The sequence below is a fragment of the Calidris pugnax genome, unplaced genomic scaffold (assembly GCF_001431845.1).
Source record: "Calidris pugnax isolate Ruff unplaced genomic scaffold, ASM143184v1 scaffold24, whole genome shotgun sequence".
NCBI lineage: Eukaryota > Metazoa > Chordata > Aves > Charadriiformes > Scolopacidae > Calidris > Calidris pugnax.
Genome location: NW_015090922.1, coordinates 3,112,568 through 3,133,081, shown reverse-complemented (window position 1 = coordinate 3,133,081; position 20,514 = coordinate 3,112,568). Strand labels below are relative to the sequence as shown.

General features: G+C 46.0%; 1 protein-coding gene across 3 annotated transcripts in view; it reads right to left on the bottom strand.

Annotated features, from left to right (window-relative positions):
* Nucleotides 1-682: 682 nt before the first annotated feature.
* The window catches only part of HHIPL2 (HHIP-like 2), a 131,180-nt gene continuing 111,348 nt past the window's right edge, over nucleotides 683-20,514 (bottom strand). For all 3 annotated transcript variants that reach the window (XM_014950642.1, XM_014950638.1, XM_014950641.1), the window contains 2 exons: nucleotides 3,888-4,011; nucleotides 683-793 (listed from right to left, as the gene is read on the bottom strand). The gene's annotated coding sequence lies outside the window, so the exon portion shown is untranslated. The remainder of the gene's footprint in view (nucleotides 794-3,887; nucleotides 4,012-20,514) is intronic.

Here is a 20,514-nt window from a genome sequence, read left to right as displayed (position 1 = left end):
AGCTCCAGTTCAAAACCTGTGCTTGTATTAAGCTGAAGTAGCAATGATATAACATCAATTAATTTGACAGTAGAGGGAACAAGCCACAGAGAGCCTACAAATGCACAATGTACTGGTTTTAAACACTCATTTCTGGGCCCACATTTGCAGCTGCCAGAGATGCACTAAGATCACCTTGATGTCGCAAGAAAGTAAAGCAGAAGCTCCTTAGAAATAATTACAGCTGCAATAAGAAGGTAAACAGTGAGCTCCCTAAGGAAAAGGCAGTATTGGAGTACCTGAACTCAGCGGTAACCGCTTAAAACCACTCTGGGCTACCCAAGGCCATTCACAAACATTTACAAGAGGAGAGAACCATAAGAAGGGAGTAGGCTGACACCTTCACCTGCAATTGGAACCCCCACGTCTTTTTGGGGAACCTCCCTGGCACTTAAGCTACCTACATTTTAATTTCCACTCCAGCTACAAGATCTCTCAGGAAATTAGCAAGTCATATCCCATTGCACCAAATATCAGCACTGAGTCCAGCACACACCAACTTCATGAAGCATGTCCACCCCAGGGATGGACACAGAAGGAAGACATGCAGCAGACATACACAGCAAGCAGAAAAGATCAAGCACTTACCATGAGGAGATCTGGTGGTGAGCTTCGGTGGCCTCTCGTGCATCTTGCAGAGGACTGCTTTGCCGTGGGGGTCCCCAGAAGCTCAGTAGAACTTGAAGGTCTTTCCTTCTGCTTCAACTGTCCCATGACTTTTTCAGCTGGGGAAACGGCTCCCACCCAGGAGAACCTGGTCCAAGCAAAGCAGAACGGATCATTTTGTTAATTGAATGTTCGCTGCTTTCCTGGTCACTTGCCACATGCAATGAGAGATAGGAAACTCTTCAGGCTTGTGGGAACAACACCTCAAAAATTAACTCAGTGACTTTTATCAAAAAAACAGGGCCTAGTTCTGCTCTCAGTTACATCTGTGTGACCCATTTGACATTTCTTCTACGTTCACCTCCAACCCAGTTAGCTAGCTAATGAGCTCATTAACTGCTGGACTCTGACAACAAAGAAGTACATAAATTGCATATTAGACAGTCTGCCATCTTGGATGAGATCTTGAGACTAGATCTGTACTGCACACAGGCTTGAAGAAGAGAGGAGATATTTCCTCACGTCCTTTCAAAAAACCCTTTTCACATTCCCTTGCATCAGGCTTTGTGGGCCCATTTTCTACCCGGCACCCATATTGTACTCCACAGAGGCTTCATTCACCTAGAGACAAACAGGTGAACTAGATAAAAATCCTGTGCAGTCTTTAAATGGGAGGTGTGTGGGGTGACCTGTAAATGTCCAGGAGTGGAGAGAGCAGTGCTGCTCCCTGATGGGAGGCAAGCCGGGAGGGACCTCACAACCAGGGCCCACCACCCCACAGCACCGAGAGGGGCCCAGGCCATGAGGCAACACCATAACAAGAAGGCACATCCCAGGTGAAGCAGGGAAGTCAATCCACAAGAGAAGGTTAAGGACCTGGTTTGGTGACAGCCAGGGAGATCCACAGCGACAAGGTGAAGCCAGGAAGGCAGTCAGCAGGCTGAGGAAAGCACACCGCGGTGGGGCTGCAGACCAGCAACTCCCTAAGATGGCTCAAGGAAGGAGAGACTAAAAGTCTGGGGCTGAGTTTAAATAGAGCCCTGGGGCCCATGTCTGTGGTTGGAGGGCCCAGGTGAGGCTGGTCAGGGCCGTTAAGCCCCATTAGTGCACTAATGAACCCGACAGCAAAAAAATACACCTGTGAATTTACTTAGGGCACGACACAAGGGCCTATTCAAATCAATGCAAAGGTCTGGGCCGGTCTTCAAGGAGTCCCAACAGAGAAATTAAAATGAGCATGAAGACACAATAAAGTGTACAAGTGTTCCTCTAGTCAGCCCTACCTGGCTGGGGTTGAGATGCTGTGGGTGATCGTGTGGGGGAAGCTTGTGTCATATCCACATCTGACTGACAGATAAAAGATTTCTGAGAACTGACTCATGCCTTTTTGCATGGAATCACTGAACATCTTCTTTGTAACAGATGTACTACTACATATACACCTTATCAATGTGGGTAGTAAAGCAATAATCTGACACGCCAACTCCGCTGGAGTCACTTACAAACAGAATGAGTGTGTTGGCTCAGCCTTTTTTGAAAGTGAGAATAAATAAGTATTATCATTTTTGCGAGTATTACTGTCACCAGTGATTAATTGGAATAATGAGCCATGATGGTGAGCTGAGTGAGCTAGGAGAGATTCCTAAAGATTAAAAGGTATATCATACCACAGAGGGAAAATCACTGGCCCTTACAAAAGACATTCACTGTCTTTTAGGGAAAAAATAGTACAATTAGAGGAGTATAGTAGGCATTATATGTTCCCCTCTTATGTTCCCCTCCCAGAACATAATCCTGAAGTATGATAAAAGGGTATTTCACCCAGAGATTATGAAACATTCAGTTCTGACACAGTGGGAGATCATTTTCAATAGCCTTCATCTGGTACTGCCTTTAACACGACATAGGGTCTCTGGGGCACTTAAAGCCTATCTGTGGGGACCATGAATATAAACTTCGCCATACGCACACAGACAAGAGTATGCAGGGATGTGACCCCTCTTTTGCAATCACATGGCTCTGCTTCCAGAAACAATAGAAGCACATACTGCACAAGTTTCTTTCTGGGCTCTGTTCTTTATAAGTGACATAATATTCATATCCAATCATTACAACCAAAAGAATAAATAAAACATCTAAAATACACATGGATGGTCTTCTTCTCCAGACAGCATGTGATGTTCAAAAGGAGCAAGAAACTCAGACATCAAACTCATGACCTTCCTTTACAGCTGGCTGCATAATTCCTCTACGGCAACTATAAAATTCTCTTCCCTCCCTAAACCCTTCTGAATTCTTGCATTTCACAGGGGAATTTTGCCTTGTGTGGAAGAAAATATTTCCTTCTGCTACTTCTACATTTGCAGCTTTCAAATCTCCGAGTGTTTGAGGAGGAGAGATAAATAAGAGCATGTGATTTATTTTCCTTAGCTAGACAGAACGCGTGTCCTGAATGAAAGATGAGGCCTCCAGATGTGCTTAACAACCATCAGTCACCGCTTTCAAGGGACATATAGCTCTTTTTAAAACAAGGACTGTCACCACAAAGTGTTCTATCTGAGGGCCAAACCCTTGAAAACTTAACCCTAATGGTGAGCATCTTCTCAGAACTTCCCCCTGCCCTTCTGAGTGGGTCTGACACCCTCTGCCACCCCTGCCCACCCTACATTGCTGACTCTGCTGCTGGGTGTAATTCAATTTCTCAGCAATGCCTGGTGCTGGGGACCAACAGGACTGTGTGGATGCTGTTTGCACTCATTGGGGAAGGCTTGCTAAGACAAAAGCGAGTGCTCCAGTCACTCTACACAAATGCCAGTACTAGCTATACATCAACCCACACCTCTGTCTATCTGTCAGTACTATCTGCATCTATCAATTAAAATTGCTGAATTTCGTGCCAGAAGTCTGGGACTCAGAGGAAGACCGTGAGAGCTACCAAAGATAAAGAAATCTTGAAAGCTGAATGCTACCTACCTCCTTTTTATCTAATTGTATCACAAAAGGTTTCATGGAAAAAGCCTGACTCACTTCTCACGCTTGCTAATTAAACCTTGTTTCAGCAGTAATTCAGTGTTAATACTCCTCCCTTACAATGTTGCCTGAAGAACCAGTAAGGGAAGAAAACTTACTGGGAAACTCATCTGGGATTGGACTGAGTAAGTTTCTGGCAAATAAAAGTATGGCCAAAACCAAGGATGGTTTCTCTTGAGAACAGCCCAAAGCCTGGTAAAGGTGACACCCACCTGGTCCTGAGAAACCTGGGTCACACGCTCAATTTGGGCTCATGAGGGAACAGCCTGTCTTCTCCATCTCCAGCAACTGCCACACCACTGTCTGTTGGGCTTGTCAAGGCTGGCCTCGTGCTTGCTGTATGGAAAAAAAAAAAAAATTAAAAGGTCTCAGGTTAGTCCTGGAGTGAAATGAGAATTATAATCCAAAGTATTTGTATCAGATGGAGAACTGTTTCCTGTAAGGTCCTGGGTAAGACACAGGAGTATTTTGAGAAGACCAGTGAGGAGGAGGCAGAAAGGACATGATCACTGTGCCCTTTAAAGGTTGCTCACCTGCTGCCCCTTGGCCAGGGGGTTTGATGGCCTGGGCACACACACAAAAAGCCATGCCCCTCTTCCCTCCCACCCTCCAGGCACCCCAGCCCTGCCCGAGCCGCTGTGGCAGGACACCCACGAAAGGAAGGAATTTGTCCCTACAGCTGCTCAGGGCCGGGGACGGTCTGACCCAAAACAGCCCGGGAGACCATGGGAGCTCAGTCAGAGAGCTCTGACTTTTGCTGTGCTCCGTGGAAAACCAGATGCAGGTTCGTGCGATCCCGGGAGATGCCTGACACCAGCACGGTCCGTCCCGGAATGAAGCCACGTAGGCATCAGAGTAGCAGAGTGATGCCAGGTACGCTGCAGCCACCACCGAGCACTCGCAGTTATTGCTCGCATACATTCACATCTCTTTTGGCCATCAGCACCAAAGCATGAAAGGACTCCCTTAGCACAGTCAGCACTATTTTATCTTTACGGATGAAATAAAGCATAATAAAGCAAGAGAGCGTTTGCAGGGAAGGGCTTGGGACTTGGGGAGGATTACGGTTTTGTTCCCAGTTTTACCACAGATCTCAGCTGTGACTTGGAGTGAATCACTTAATTTTTACTCTGTACAAAGGGGATTCTCCCTTCTCTTTGTTACTCTTATCAGTTTAGGGATGAGTCTCTGACAATGTGCAGGCGTCTGACAGCCAGCACACAGGCGCCTTAGACAAGTTAAGGGCTTTGAGATGCTTCTCTAGTTGTAAGAAAAAAATCTGCTTGATAGATGAATTATATTGTTCTGTCTCGTAAACACATTCGCTTGTGTAACATTAAGCAAGATGTTTTTTTCTTAGATACTTTATGCAGAAAAATACCATGTCGGCACACTGGGAACTCAAAAGACCTCCTGGGTGGGCACCCACATTTGTGCACTGTGTAGAGATGGACTGACAACATTCTTCTGAAGAACTTTAGTTCCTCTCTTTTCGTTTCTGACCTGCCATAGCGAGCCGTGGTGATCAGACACTGGGACAGCATGGGGAAATCTAAGCCTCTCCTCAGAGAACAGTTGATATCACTCAGATATTTTGCCACCCAAGAAGGCCCTACTGTCTCAACTGGATGAGAGGGTTGGTCCTGTACATGGGCTATCTTTACCTGCATGCTCCACAACTGAGTGAGGACTAAAATAAACCCTTCTGAGCTCTTCCTGATGTTTTCCAGCAGAAACCTCCCATGACCTGTCCTTAATTACCGAGACCAGATCATCATTGGGTTTTGGAGACAGACTGACCTGCAGTTACCATGTGCTCTAACAGCCCACCACCCCCCCAGCACTGGTCAACATGCACATTCTGACCCAGGAGAACATTTTCATTTGAGCCATGCGCAGGGGTTCTCTATGAAATAAAACCCTGCAATTCCAAATAACTCTTTGTTAACTTCAAAGCCCTGGCAAGAGCTCTGGAGCTGACAAGATGCGCTGCAAGCTGGCAGCAGGGACTACTGGGTGACAAAGAAGCCTCCTGGACACACTTACCATATAAACAAGAAAGGTCAGATCATTCTCCTGTGGCATATGATACTGATACCGCTTACCCATGGGGTAACGATTGGGTTACATGGACTGGCATGACCCAGCCTCTGCGTGGGAGAGTGGAGTGAGCTGTACAGACCAGGCTCTTCTTTTGTAGACCTCGCAAACCAAAGCTTGATTGATGGTGTGTCTTTCTAGTGACAGTGCACAGAAAATACCTCCGGCCATGCCCTTCACTGAAAAGGTGAACATGGGCCTTCAGCCTCCTGAGAAAGCAATCAACACCTCGGGTCCTCGGCTCAGCTAACCCAGCAGCTGGCAAAAGCCCCAGGAGTGGGAGAAAAGTGACTGCGAGCTTCTTCTCCAAGGCTGATGTCTCTCAGGACCATGTCGCAATAGAACAAGGGCGATCAAAAAGACTCTGCCTCATCCACCGCCATTCCCATAGGCTGGAAGTGTGCTGCTCTCCCCCTCTTTGGAAGGAGGCAGGACCTGTCTCAACTACGGGCTCCTGAAGGCAGGGACCATCATACTCACTATGTATTGAAGAAAAGACAAGGACACTGGTGCCAGAGCTCAGCAACATTAACCCTCTGCTGGTGCGTGTCACTGGGGGAGCTCGGGAAAGAGTAGGATCCCTGGGGGAGTTGAGTCACCCAGAGATGAGGTGAGACAGTGGACCTGCACCTCCACCGGCTCTGCAGATTACCAGAGGGGAAAAAACGTGAAGTACACATTGCAAAATGTGCCTCCCACAGACAGACACGGAGTCACTGATAAACAATCTCCAAACATCGCTGTTCAAATAGCACTTGAATCATTCTCTGACTCAGTGATCAATGAAGGACGGGTGACAGAAATAACAACAGTCAGCTAAGGCAGCAGAACATGTTAAAGAAAGCAGCTGGCAAGGTATGGCACTCAGAGCTTAGTCTCTGGTGAGCTGGGTCAGAAAATTACTGAAAAAGTCACTGTTCTGGATAAATCCTCCGTAAAGCTTTAACAGTGGAGCTTACATTAGAAAATGTTCATCGGCTGCTTTGCAGTCACTGGTAATTCTTAAAATTGGATAGCATTTACACTTCGCTCTGTCCAGTTTCCCCTAAACTTCATGTGCTTCTCTGGCACTTCTCCATTTTCTTGCTCTTGATTAAAGAGCACTGAGAATCTCTCTCAGAATAGCAGTGAGAATCAAATTACCCCTGCTCCAAAAAGAGAAAAGATAGGAAGAAAATGAGGAGAAGACTCAGTTAAACATTGCTTAGGCGTATCATATAGGGCTTTGCTAGAAGAACTTATCTTCAATGAGTTAAAAATGAAATAAATAAAGAAATTGGTGTCCCATGGAGAAATCCACACATCTTTTGGCTCAGATCAGTGGCTTCCCAGTTGCCTGATAGGAAAAATCAAAGTTTTTCAGTAAATGACCTAAACAAATATGAATGTCCATGACAAGAGTTACCCATTTCTGTAGCTGCCCAAGATGACCAGACATGACCGTACAGTTTTTTCATTTTACAGAAGTAGTCTTAGTCACTACATTTTGCCATATGCAAGCAAATCTGCAAGATTTTTAATTAAGAAAGCCCAATATAAGCAACCACTCCTCCCCAGCCAAACACCCCTAAGTCCATCAGGAGCAAAACAAAAGCTACCACTCCCATTTACATCATAAGGCATGTTTTGAGGATTAAAAATGACTTGCAGGATTAAAAAAGGCTGCGAGACCGTGTTTTGCATGGTTTGGCCACAGCAGAACCAGAAGTCAGTGGCAAAGCAGGAATTTAACCTCTGAGCACTTGCCTGGCACTCAAAGCTCCTGGCAACCTTTTCTCCCTGCCTGATGGAGCCAGGGCGAAGTCCAGAAGATACATGAGGGAACTGTGACCATACAGAGCCAGGAGCCGCTGCTGGCACATGGCCCGTGGGATGTGCAGAAGGACACCATGTGCACACCTCGAGTCCCTCCCAAAGATGGGATGTTTGGGACCACCACAGAATCACAGAATCACAGAATCTTCTAGGTTGGAAGGGACCTTAAAGATCATCTTGTCCAACCGTCAACCTAACTGACAAAAATAGACACCCGCACAACAAACAAGGAGCATCATCACTAAACCATACCTCCCAGCACTACATCAACCCGTCTTTTGAACACCTCCAGGGATGGTGCCTCAACCACCTCCCTGGGCAGCCCATTCCAGTGTCTGATAACCCTTTCAGTGAAAAAATTTTTCCTAATATCCAGCCTGAACCTCCCCTGGCGTAGCTTGAGGCCATTTCCTCTCGTCCTGTCTCCTGTGACTTGAGAAAAGAGACCGACCCCCATCTCTCTACACCCTCCTTTCAGGTAGTTGTAGAGAGCAATAAGGTCTCCCCTCAGCCTCCTCTTCTCCAGGCTGAATAACCCCAGTTCCCTCAGCCTCTCCTCATAAGACTTATTCTCCAGACCCCTCACCAGCTTTGTCGCCCTTCTCTGGACCCGCTCCAGCACCTCAATGTCTTTTTTGTGGTAAGGGGCCCAAAACTGGTCACCACCACGGCACCTGCAGGGATCCCAAAAAGGGCCTTCACCAAGGTGGTCCGGGGAAATAACAAACTCCGTTTCACAGTGAAAGGTTTTCGTTTGTCCTGGTGCTGTTGTGAACTGACGGAGCAGCTTATCTCTCCTCGCAACGCCCGCCTGATGGAAAGCCATGGAGACAAGGTGCCAGCCGTTGGGGAAAGGCGTTGTGCTACCTTGACTTTGGACGGGGAGAGCGGAGGGGGAATCGGCAGCCTCTGAGGCTTTAAAAACACACACAGCTCACAGAGACTTGGCGAGGAAGGTGGTCTCGGGTGCGAAGCCCCATGCCAGGGGCTGGGCAACCCCTCCGTCTCTCCATGGGAAGGCCGGGCCGAGGTGAGAGGAGTGGGAGGAGAGAACCTTCTCCCATTATTTCCCCCCAACCACCCACCCACCCCACAAGAGGTGAGGTGAGGACAAGCTGCTGAAGGCAGGCAGGGTGCTTCGATCCGGCGGCGATAAGCAGCGGGAAGGCCCCGCAGACACAAGAGAAGCAGGATGCCAGCAGCAGCTGCCAGACCCCTGCGAGGGCTCCCCATGGCTTTTAAAGGACCTGTTCTCCTGGGGCTGCTGATTTGTTTATTCCCCTCCCGATCCAATACGTTATCTTTACATCGCAAAGGTTATTTCTGAACATGTCAACACGCTTCTGAAAAGGTCAGACACATGAGGGCACGCGCCCGCGGTGGGGCACGGGGAGGCGCAGACACAGCTGCATTCCTGGAAATCGCCATTTGCAGGGTTTTCGCAGGAAAGTCTGACACAGCAGCTGGGCTGGCAGACACACGTAGGCGAGCCACCATCTTCCCCCTTTTGTTATCGCTCCCATTTCATTTCTGTGCTTCGCATGAAAAATCTGAAGGTTGCTTCTAAGTATAGGCTTTGCCGGCTTTGTTTGAAAGCCTGCCATAGCTCTCAGACATGATAACACCAGCAGGGTGCTGCCTGAACTATATTTATCAGCGTATTTCATAAAGGAAAAACTTAAGTGGTTTTGAGGAGTCGAGGTATTTTCTTCTCTTCCTTTCTTTCCCTCGCAGCAGACAGCTTAGTTCTGGTATTTACCAGATGTCGCCCCGACAAGTCAGATATTGTTAAAAGAGGAGACCCGGGATCTGTTTACAGGCAACAATGCTTTGCATAAGCAGCTCGTGTTTAAACCAGACTTGAGAAACATGGTTATTCATTTTTTCTCTCCCTTTTTTTTTTTAATTTCAAAACAAATAAAGAAGGAACTCCATTGGTTCCTCGCATCCCTCAGTGTGTGCCTTGTCCTGCAGCTCCCGGGGTACCTATCTTCTGCGACACCCCAGCAGAGCCAACCGACGGCCAGGGGTTGCTTTCTGCTCCCACCAGGAGATGTGACAGTGCCCGACCAAACACCTTTAAACTAGGGACTGCAAGTGGAGCTGTTTAAAACAGAGAAGCAGTGAAAACAGCCTTTAAAAGAGTAAAGCAAGTGGTACACTTTTCCAGATGGCAAACATAGCCCCAGGTAGGGCACAGGTCCTGCTGGTCACCTGGAGATGGCCTGGAGCCACATCTACTCCTTGCCTGCTTGGTGGGAGATGTCTCTTTCAGAGCTGTGTCATCTCTTGGTCTCCAGGTGCCCGGCCTGACTGGGGAATGCAGTGTAGGGACAACACAGGGACCCCCAGTGCCACCACTTCCCCCATGAACACACAGTTGTGCCCCACTGCGGGCATCTGGGGGAGCAGCAGTGAGAAAGGCTGGAGCAGCACCAGTGGAGCTCTGCTCTGGGTCTTCAGGCACAGAAATCCCCTCAAAAACCAGGGCAAAATTAACATCACATTTGCTTTGTCAGCCGCGGAATTTCTCCGCTCCAAATGATAACAAAATCGACTCCCTCTGTCTGGAAGGAACAATGTAGAAATTCTTGAAAGTTAGCTGTTTTTTTCACAACAATATTCTGATTTGCTGTGTAAGACAAGATCCCTCAAAAGTTCAAATATTTGATAAATCACAGCCTAACCGCCAAAGCATCTGTGGAAAATTTTAAAGACGTACCCACAAAAACGTTCACAGTTATTCAGAAACATATCATTCATAATTTCGAAACATTTACAAGCTGTAATAGAGTGATTAACTTGGCGTGAGGGAAGGATCTGGATGAAACCCAGCACTGTGTGGGCAGGAAATGTACCTCGGCTCTTCATCTAGAGGCTGATGTTAGTGCATTAACCCACATTTTTTTTCTCCTTCCCATCTCCTCTGTCAAGGCAGGCCGTGCTGGCCCGCCTAGCTGCCCGTCACAGCCCGGCCACACCGATGGCATCAAATAAGATGGAAAAAGCCTGTGAAAAAGCACGTGGCAGGACAGAAGATGCTTCTGAAGTGCTAGATGCTTGGGTTGATGCTCACTGAGTGGGTGCTCTGTGCGAGGATGCAGGAGGGCTCCTCAGACCCCCGGTGACACAAATGATAACAACAGCAAGAGTATAAGCTGTCCCCAAATCAGTTCCTCTAAATCACGCCTTTAAGTCACACCATGGAAAGTCAGGGAATCACAAGGGAGATGCTGTAGCTTAAACCTGATGAATCTCCACTTTAAATCAGAGTCAACCAACTCACTGCAAATACAAAAACATATCTTCATGCTTTTCTTTATACATAGCTAAAAATACTGTTGACTTTAATGCAACTATTCACCTTTCATAAAACCATTGGATGGGCCACAGATTTTCACTGCTGAATGCTATTTAACAGTTACCATGTACCACCTCCCAAACAATCACCTCTAAAAAGGGGAGAAAATTATTTCTGTATAATTTTATCCCTCTAGACTATAGACATTTGATAAATACATGTTGCCTTTGTATTGCCAATGACAGCTCAGCCCCGTTTAAAGTAATCCCTATCCCCCAGCCCCCCGTTTCTATGTATAGCACACACCCTCTGATGTTTAAAGAGTGAGACTCAATGTTTGCCATCATTTCAGACTTATCTTTGGCAAACAAGGAATTGACTCCAGTATAATCCCCAAAAGGAATATATCTGTCCTTCCAAAATCCACATTCATCCTGGCTGCTGTTGTACCAAGAAATTCAGGGCCAAATCACGTGGTAGTGATCTTAAGAATTGCAATTTAACCTTGAGTTCACTCTCAATTGATCTTCTAGAGGATCCTCTAGACTTAGCATCAAAAGAGTTTTTACACTGCAAAGAAAACAGAAGTAACCAAAGAGTAAATTGCTGTTGTCCACAACTAGAAAATCTGTAAATTGCAGCATTGTAAGAGCTGGGAGGATGGCACGAGGAATTAATATATATGTATATAAAACTATCTATCCCTCTCTCTCTCAGTATAAAATCCCTCTCTGCTACCGCTCAATTGCATGACTGCATAGAAATCATTCTACCTTTTTGTGCCTCTCTTTGGCCATGGAAAATGGGGAAAACAAAGCTTCCCTACAACTTAATTGCTATCCTTCAGGATTAATTCAACAGCACATTTGAGACCGTTTCAAAGACAGTGTAAACGCAGAGAGCTCCTGCTCAGAAGAGCTCACTACGGCCGTGCCCCCGAGACAGCAGGTAGGTGGGAAAAACAGAAGGGGCATGGGAGGGATGCACAAAACCACAACGAAATGACAAAGCTGCAGCAACTGGTACAACGCATCATTAAAATTAAAATGATGAACTGTTCTTAGCCTCGGAGAGCATCACAAAACTCCACCCAGCTTAATGGCTACAGTTGTTTCCATAGCAACAAATTAGTTTCAATAAAAAGTTAAAAAAACAAACCTAATAAAGCCAGGCAAAGATGTGACACGTAGGAAATATGGGATGGGGCTATAAAAGTTTTATCACTACTTGTTTGGCATAACCTGCATAACTCACTGGTGCTTCTGCTGCTTGTATGCGTTGTGGTCGTGGCTGTAAAACGTTCCAGCCTCCTCACAGCTTGGCAAACTCTACTGGTTTGTCCCCTGAAAGCACACCAAGAGGAGAATGTGGAAGCCCTAAGTCGCAGAGGCACTGCCTCTCCCCACACAACCTGCTTCTTCAACAAGAATTGGTTTGCCCACTTTTAAAGACAACGGCTTCGGGGGGAAATTTTGAGCTTGGATTTGTTAGACTGCTCCAAAAGCTGCCTTCAGTCCTTTTGTCTCTCCAGACACACGCTCACAATACTTGGGATAAATCCGCTGGCTCTGGGGTCTACGACAGGGGAAGGCTCAGAATTTTGGAGCACGGTAGTGCTGGAGCCAGTGAGATACTGGAGACTCATCGCCCCTAGTGAAAGCTGTGTGATGGAATTTGAGCATGTTCAATGCTTGGTAGGATCGACCCTCGGTGCATCGGTGTTGCAGGCAATAAAAATGACAAGTTCTACAAGAGCAAATGGCTCGGTGCCTAGAAGCGGTCTGGAGAAGTGGAACATAATTGCTTCGGCTGTTAAAATATTCCCTGTTTTAAAATATTCCCTGTTATGCTCCCAGCCTCTGCAACTCGCTCTCCCTGAGTCAGAACGGTCCCTGGATTGCCCTCAGAGGGCAGTTTGTCTGTAGTCTCCCTGCCCTGGGTGCTACAAACATTTAGAGCATGGCTTGGGCTTTTCCTGAGCAGTCCCCTCGGCAGCTCGTGCTGCTCCTAGATGGGGTCAGCTCACGAGCGTGCTGCAAGGTCCCCGAGTCTTCCCTACATCTTCCAGAGTCATCTGCTGGAAAAGCTGACACCTTACTTCTGAGCTCACGCAGACAAGCGCTCCATCTGACCTACATTTGGGCTCCAAATACGATTATAGTCAGACAAATAATGGATACTTTGGGAAAACTGGAAAAAAAAACCACACTGAAAAACAGATTAAAAAAAAGAAAACCAACCAAAAACCTGAAAACTGTCAGGTTTTTCTTTCTGTTTGAAATATTTTCACAAGGAACACCTTGGTTGGGTCTCTGGTTATGGAACCCCATTGTTTATTTAGCATCTTGAAGATGGGGGGGGACAACGTTTGCTTTATAAAAATGACCCTGGTCTCTGCTCATCCTGTTCTGTGATCATGCCCATGGGAAATGATAGTTGTATGTCCCAGTTTTCTTAGACAGAAAAACCACAATGGGTTTCAGGAAGGAAATGTAATTTTTTTAATGACCTGATTTAATAGATAAATGTTTCTTGAGAATCTCATTAAAAAAAAATAGAAACAGCAGCAGGTCAAAGAAGCCATCTGCAAAATAAATATAACAGGTCAGATCCTTCAAACGCCATAAAATAGATGCAACTTCTGTAATTTCTGAAGCCTGACCCTGCATTTGCAAGAGCCCCAGGGCAGAATCCTACAAGCCTCTCACCTGAGCCATAGAAGCTCCCTGCTGATTTCCCTGGGACTGCAAATCCCAAGCCAGGTGGAATCTGGGCTTTCTGTACTTGCCTGGAAGGGAGAGTAGTCCTTGTAAACCTGCCCAGTGAGAGACGGCTGCTGGGCTGTGAGCACCTAACCAGCACCCCAACAGAAGGCTGATATTCTCTGAAGGTTGGAAAGGACCTTTCAGATCATCGAGTCCAACCATCAACCCGACACTGACAAACCCACCACTAACCCATGTTCCTCAGCACCACGTCTGCCTGGCTTTTAAACACCTCCAGGACGGCAACTCCACCACTGACCTGGGCAGCCAAACATAACCTCTACTTTGAGACCCCCTCCATCCTTAAGTGGGGAAAAATTTCCGCTTCCTTCCTTGGCAGAGGACTGGTAAAATCTGCCCTTAATTCATTTTCGGAAAGGAAATAGAGTTGTATTCTGCTGAGCAACGGAGACGCCTCACCTGTGAGCTGACAGGAGGGTCTTCTGCCCCAGCTGAGGGGCAGGCAAAAATGAAAATAGCTATAGCTAAATCCTCACCGATCCTATCCATTGTGCTTCTAACACACACACAAATCACACATACAAATCACATCCAAAAAACAGGTGCCCAAGGTCAAATAAGTGGCCTTGGCTTGTTGCTGTAGCCAAGGCTTCGACACAAAGCCCCCATATGAGATCAGACAGGCAGAGCGGACCTCTGTGGTCAGTGCGGTGGCTCGGGCAGAGCAGCATCCCTCTTGTCCCTCTGTACATTTTCTATACAAGTATCTGCTAAGTGCTCGAAGAAGTTTGTGTTACATGCATTTCCATATGGATTAATGATTAGCACGGAGCACCGCAACTGCCTTAAAGCTGTAAATAGAGCTCTAACGCAAACAATGGAAAATACAGTGGTCATCATTAAAAAGTGAACATTTGCCAGAAAAATTACCACACTGTGGTATATGAAAAGACCACAGATACTTCCTGCTCTGAGGATAAATGGAAAATGTGGTGTCTCAGATACTAATAGGCTGGTAACTGTTAGCAAATGTTGACTTTTCTATGGTATCCCAAACTGAATCTAAGCCTTTTCTGAGGTCCAGCCATTGCTATTTTCCAGCCCACAACAGACTGCATTTCACTGGTGCATGAAACGATCTCTCTGCCACGGATAATAAGTTGTTCAAACTCTTTGACGGAGCACAGAGCAGGTCACCGTGTGTGTGTGTGCACCACTGCGCTCCTGTGAGTGCCATCAGAGCTGCTCTGAGCATCACTTCATCCCCTGCCACCTCATCTCCAGGAGAACTCCCCCACCACAGGACACTTCGCTCCTGAGGCCAGCTCTTCCCCGTCTTCGTCATCAGCTCCCAAGCAGCCACTCTGTGAGACAACTCAAGCTGCTTGGAAAAAACGGGCTGGAAAGCTTTTTGATGAAATACGGAAATTGTTTCCCAATGAAATCTTTGCAACAAAACGTTCTATTTCCTCGTTAACTATAGAAGTGGTTGGAAATTTCCATTTAAAAATATTTCCAATGGAAACCAGATTTTCCCCCTTCCTTTCTACCCCACCCCACCTCCTCCTTCCCAGTGAAAATTATGTGTGTGGAGAACAAAGGTCATTTTTCAGTAAAGTCATCGGAAGATGGTACCATTTTTCACTGGCTGTGGATTAGATGTAATCCTTACGATAGCGCCCTACATCCTGGAGCTTGGCTGCTGTGGTTCTTTCAAGTTCCATCAGAAAATAGTGGTGTTTGATTCATTGAAAAAAGGCAGAAAACAACGTATGTTACTTCCCAGTCGTGGCCCTCCAAGTCCACTCCCAGGTCAAGTTCCTTTAAAGTTGAGCTCGCGAGACGGTGCATCAGTTTAGTGCCTGTGACCCCACCTGAATGTGTCTTTATATTTGTATTACTGTTATTTTGTTCTTAAATGTACTGATTTTTCACCAATTACACTGGAACCCTAAACATATTTCAGATGAAGATATGAAGATCTCCGAAACCCCCCCAACTAGCTTAACACTCCCAACTGTTAAAAATATAAAGAGATTTGGATTTATGCACTCTATTTCTCTTTCTCAAACGCATTTTATGCCCGGCCTTTCTAACAAGCAAAAGTGCCAAACACCTCGACATCTCTTTCTCTAACCCCCCTGGTGAGACATGTTGAAATTAATCACTTTTTAAGAGGTACGCACACACTCTTGAGGACAGGCTTGTACCTGGAGTTTTTTGGTACCCAAGAAGGGAGCAGAATGGCAAATGCAGAACCGAGTCTGTGCTGTTGTGAGGAGGGGAAGAGGGAGACGCGGTTTTATACTTACTCAGAGGATATGAGAGGTGCCAAGAGCAACATAATAGGAATACAACCCATTATACCACATATGGTCTCACTTATCTGTTATTCATATAAGAACTCCGCATCTTTCCCAAAGAGCACATGAGAGATGAGTATGTACAACACTCGAGGAACTGCAGATTTTGCTCTGTTGAAGCCAGGCAGTCTTGAATCTGGAAACAAGACCTGACACAACCTTCCAACAACGGTTGAAACAGAATTTAAATATGAAACTTTCCGAATGCCCTTCTCTTACTGTTTCTGCTTCTGTCCATCTCTATGTGCAGAGAATGTAACAGAGAATGACATCCTCTCTGAAGAATTTTTGACCAACAAGGGTGGTATCACAGAACAGAGCCCTGCTTAGAAACCTGCCTGATTTAAGCATCTTGTTGAAAGGCTGTCAATTAACTTCCAGATTAGCATACTCGTTTTCAATTCTGAAGGATCAAAAGCTGCTATTATACATTATATAAATTTGCCAAAGTGACCTCTAAAGGGAAAACTGTCTCAAGGAGAGACAGCAAAACCCTGATCCTGCTGCGTTGCTGTGTCCTTCAGACTCCGACCCACCACCAGTGTGTCCTGGCTTTCCACCAGCCAGCTCGTGCCAACTGCCCCGTGCTGACTTTAACCAGGAAGAAATAAAGAGCAACATGAATGAAATCCTGGCAAGTTCCGCCCATCGGGCAACTGACACCTCATCCCAGTTCTTGTTCCCTTTCCATAGGGTGTTCAATTCAACTAGTCACAAAAGCTAAATTTCAAATGCCCTTCGGGGATGGATTTGTTGAGAATCTTCTTCCACTCCCCCACAAAGCTGTGGACACATAACTCTACAAACAGTTCAGCCGAGCTGGAAAGCACGGGTTTAGGAGCAAGTTGCGATTCAGGATGAATGAGGGCAGTGACTTCCAGCTCTGTATGATCTTGGAAAGGTCGTTCCTCCCTTTGAGCCATGGAAGTACAAAGCACTACTTTTGTCTTATTTGACTAACTTGCTTTCTCCTTGCTCTTTAAATACAGGAGACAGCTTGTTTAGTTTCTGCCCTCACTTGGCAACATCACTTTGTCTAACAGTACTTGATACTTAAATTTAATGAAAACGTATCTATCTGTGATTTTTTCCATGTATTTAAGACTTCTTTTGCTTGTGTTTTATTACTTTTAAGTAATACATGAGAAAGTAAAAATCTCATTCATTTACAAAATCACTGGAAATAATGGGTGTTTGCAGCTTGCTACTGAAGAAATCCATTTCTGAGTGTCCTGCTGTGACCCATTCCCTTTTAATAGAAGAAGTTGCTTTTGGATGGGTGCCTAATGCAAACATATTCCTGCGCTCCATAAACAAATGAGTAGATAGTTGCTTCCAGATCTTCAGTGCTTTTGATACTTTCAGTTATAATCCCCAAGGAATAAAGTGAGCGGAACACGGTCCAAGAAATACAGGCTGCTCTGATCTTTAGAGAAGGTTATTTGCATGCCCAGATACGGTCGTGCATTTGTTTCCTTGGCGGTCATATCTGCTATAATACTCATTGATCGACACAATATACCAATGGAAACCATCCTTAACTTCACTCCCACTTCCTTCAGTTTCAGAATATAAAAAAAAGTTACAAGAAGACAAATGAAGCAATTAACATATTTAAAAATATACACATTTACGTAAGTTTTTTTAATAAGGGGGGTTTTGTGCAAGGTATGTAACGGAGTTAATCAGCTCCTGTGGAGCAGGGACAGCCTCCAGGCCACAGCTGCTGGGGAATGCATCATTGTCCAGCCTGGGCTTTCTTCTGAAGGAAATATGCCCCAGCACAGAGGAAAGAGCAAAGCCTCTGCGACATTCAAAGAGTCCAGACAGATTGACTGTCTCGAGAAGTCTGGCTAATTTGAACAAAGGCAAAATAATCCTATGGGATTGTATTTTGGCCTCATTGAAGTCAGCTTGTCAAACCCCCACAGCTTCTGAGGAGCAGTGATTTTACCCCTGGAGCGCCGGGAGGTGATGTGGCTTGGGATATTGGGTAACACCCAGCTCCTGGGTTCCAGGCCCTGTTTCCAGCTCTTCCCAGTGACAAATTAGAATCATCGAAATCATAGAATGGTTAGAGTTGGAAGGGACCTTAAAGATCATCAAGTTCCAACCCCCCTGCCCTTGGCAGGGACACCTCCCACTAGACCAGGTTGCTCAAAGCCCCATCCAGCCTGGCCTTGAAGGTTACCCTTCAAGGGTACCCTTGAAAGTTACCAGCCTGATCTTGAGTTCTGTTACCCTTGGCAAGGTTCTTAGTGCCTCCCCTTCTTCATTTGTCATTGGGATGGCAGCAATGAGCTTTTGTAAAATGCTTTTAATTCCATAGATGGATAAAGCCATGTAAAACATGATGCTGTAACTCATCCCGAGCTTTGCAGCAAGCCTGACAAATAACTGAATCTGCTCTAGTGCCCCAGACCTGCTCTGGGTGACCCTGCTCTGGCAGGGCGTGGACTAGATGATCTCTGAAGGGCCCTTCTAACCCCTATCATTCTGTGATTCTGTGAAACTCTGGTAAATTTGAATCTTACATGATATTTCATCTACCAAGTGGTTTGGCTGGTGACTTCCTTCTGCACTTGGCAGGGGCTGATATTGTCGGGACACTATGGAACAGCTGCATCTTACCAAAAACCTGCAAGAGTTCCGATGATATTCCTAGACCAAGAAGTGGCAGTTCCCAACATCATAAATGCAGTTTGTAACCCTTTCGAGATCCCTGCATCATTTTGAAAAAATCCATTCAGCAAAACTGCTGCTAAAGACCCTCCCGTCACCAACGGGATTGCTTGTAGTGACCATACAATGCTGTTGGCTCCCTCAGCGCTGTGTCTGGGTGCTACGTGCTCTCATCTAACAGGCAGCTAAGCACAATAAGGAGGCAAAATCAGTGCTGGGAAAGGGGAGAGAATTGAGGTGGTCTTACCAAGGGTATGCGGAGAACAAAATCTACCAGACCTGAGTGACCGCAGCTCCCAGAAAACCTGCCGCTCGTGGGACAGCACCACAGATGTCCTTTTTCACCTCAGACTTTCTGTCTGCCACATGAGCCACTTTATATGGAATTGTGTTCGCTGTGGAATTCTGTTTCTTGTGGGGAAAAGCTATTGAAAAACTTTTAAAAAATATTTTGCCTCTGTTCAGTAACCAGATGCTTCACAATCCACATCTGGTAACACACAGCTGACGTCAGGGAGCTGGATGGTTCTGAACTAAAGAAATGGTTGTACAATCGCTCCCTCCCCATGAGTTGTTTAAGTTCATTTGTTTGGCCCTTTTTTTCCCCAGCCAGAATAGACATAATTAATAGAACTGCTGGGCACTAGCCTGGCAGAAGAGCTCACAGCTTGAACTTGGCTGGCTCATTTCTACACAGCTTGGTGTTTCATGAGGGAAGATACACAAACAAGAAGAGACATTTCTAGCGCAATGTCCAGAGAACTGGTGGGGCCTGACAATATGGCATCTCAGAACATCCCAGTCAATCTGGTGTCCCGTGTGCAAATCAATTAAGGTTAGCAGATGCTAAAAAACTTCAGCATGATATGCCAGATCTCATGGAGGCTTTGATTATGCCCCCAACACTGACCTTATCGTGCTCTTATTAAAGCCAAGCGATAAACTTTTGTCAGTGTCATTGTTAGCGACAAAAGCCCTTACTGACTTTGCTATAATGCCCCACAATGGTTCAAGGAGAACATCATTTGAGTTGTGAATGACAAAAGGCAGACTGTTTGCTACAGGTGCTTATTAGAAAAAAATGGCCCAGCCACCTGACTCAGAAAAACAGGTCTTCTTTTAGAGGGTAAGGGAAGCGAGAGGTGCCTCGCTACAGAGTCCTGGGACCTGGCTGAAAATTGTGCTGTAGACACCTCTCTGTATGAAACAGCATTGGGAAGGTGAGTGAGAACAGCCCTGAACACAGCTCACACTCACCACGTGCAATAATTCCATATCACACCAACATGACATCAGGCAAAAGTAAGGGCTGTCAAGCCACGTCTTCCCTGAACTCTGGAAGATAATTGTTCTGTCTACAGCAACCTTCTGAGTATCTTCATTTCCCTGTCCTGGGTATGACAGCAAAACACAGCCTTGATTAGCCACAGATATTTGAAGTACCCGAAATCTGCTGATAATCACTGGTTTAAGTAACTGGAGATCTTTAGCCTCTGCTCTAACATGGATCTAAATGTGCCTTTACAGGTATATTACCCTGTTATTCTTCAGGCCTCTTCTCTTCTCGCCTGGAAGGCTCTGGGCAGTTTCCCAATATCTCAGGCTTTCATTCTGAAATGAGTTCAAATGGGTCCAACGTAGAGGCTTCAAGTAATTAAGATTTGGGGGATTTTTTCTTATTTAAAGATAGAGGAGCTGAAGTTCAGCAAGATTCAAACTTCTGCCATTGCTGATGCGTTTTCCACAGAGCTGGAAGCAGGGTCAGTTCATAGAAGGGGACAGGAAACTATCCTCTCATATTCAGGGAGGAATTATTCCCAGTAGAGAATCAGACTTTAACCACAGAGAAGAT